The following is a 1,517-nucleotide window of genomic DNA, read 5'->3' on the forward strand; positions in this document are numbered from 1 at the left end:
AAGCAAAATTCTTGGAAAACAGTGTCTGAGTGAGGAGAATGAAGAAGTTCTGTTAATTCTTCATGCTCAGACTAGACAACTATAAGAAGTGATCAAGTTCAAACTTGGAATTTCAAACACAATTCAAAAAACATTGAAATCTTTCAGTACAGTCACTGACTCTTCTTCATCTTCTACTTCTTCATCTTCTTCTTCAAATCAGAAGAAAACATATGCTCAAGTAGCAGAATCTGCTGTCTTCAAACCTGCTAGTTCAAAATCTGCTCAAAATTCTGAGAAAACTGAGAAGAATATTTCTCAGATCTCTGTTCATAGAAAGGAAAAAAAAGAAATGTAAAAAGAGAAGAACTTTCAAATCTTCAGAAATAAAAGACTTATTCTCAAAGTCTCAAATCAGAAGAGCTTGCAAAAAAACAAGCTAAACTCAAATCTTATTTTCAGAATTAGAAATGAAATTAACCAGCAGTTCTTTTCTCAGTTAATGACTGATATTGAAGTTCAAAAATCAGTCATAGCTTCAATTGAGTCATCTTTCTTTGAAAACTCTATTATTTTGACTACAATGCCTGAATTCAGTGCAGAATTCCTCATTCAGAATAAGAATCTCTGAAAATCAGCAATAGAATCTCTACTGAATACAACAATTCTATCTGAAAGAGATGAAAAGTGAGACAAATTCATTCTTCATGATAGTCCAGTTGAAATTTTTGACTGTGAGAAAGAAATGCTGCTTCTCAAAAATGAATTAGAAGAATACAATTCTATTCAACTGAGAAAAGAGCCTGTATAACTTAATTCAATTGAGTTCAGACAGAGCAGAAGAAATGCCTCTGTTCTAGTGTATACAAAGACACTTGAACAATCAAGAATCTCTGAAGTAAGAGTAGCAGGTTTGAAAATGAGAGTTCATGAATACAAAGATTCAAGAATGAATCTCAAAGCTCAAACACAGTATTCAAACTGTCAAAGATATGGACACTTTGCAATCTCTTGTTTCAGAGACTCAAAATACACATTCTGTGCTAGAGATCACAAAACTAGTGAGCATAAATATGAAACATGCTCAAAAAGAGGTGAAATATGTCAACATACTCTGCTTAAGTGCTTCAATTGCAAAGAAAAATATGCATCTAGCTCAAAAGAATGTGTATTTACTTCAAGAACTCAGAAGAACTGAAGAAAAGATGAAGCTCAAAGTGAATGTAAAACTGAAGAGAAAAGTCAAGCCAGTAAATTCACAACTGCAAGCTTAAAAAGAAGAAACTCTCAACTATCTAGGTCTTCAATCTTCAATTCTCCAGCTAAATGTAAACAGAATTTGAATCCTCAAATATCTGTTAAGATTAGAGAATTGAGAAATGACTCTGATAATAAACTAGATAGAATGCAAGCAGTTGAGATTCCTGCTTTTCAAAATAGTTATAATCTACTATCTGATGATAGTGATTAGATTCTACTATATCTTCACTCTCTTTTAGTATGAATGTACAACAAAAATAATAAAAAAAGTTTAAAAA

The sequence above is a fragment of the Blastomyces dermatitidis genome (genome assembly GCF_000003525.1).
Source record: "Blastomyces dermatitidis ER-3 genomic scaffold supercont1.1, whole genome shotgun sequence".
Taxonomy (NCBI): domain Eukaryota; kingdom Fungi; phylum Ascomycota; class Eurotiomycetes; order Onygenales; family Ajellomycetaceae; genus Blastomyces; species Blastomyces dermatitidis.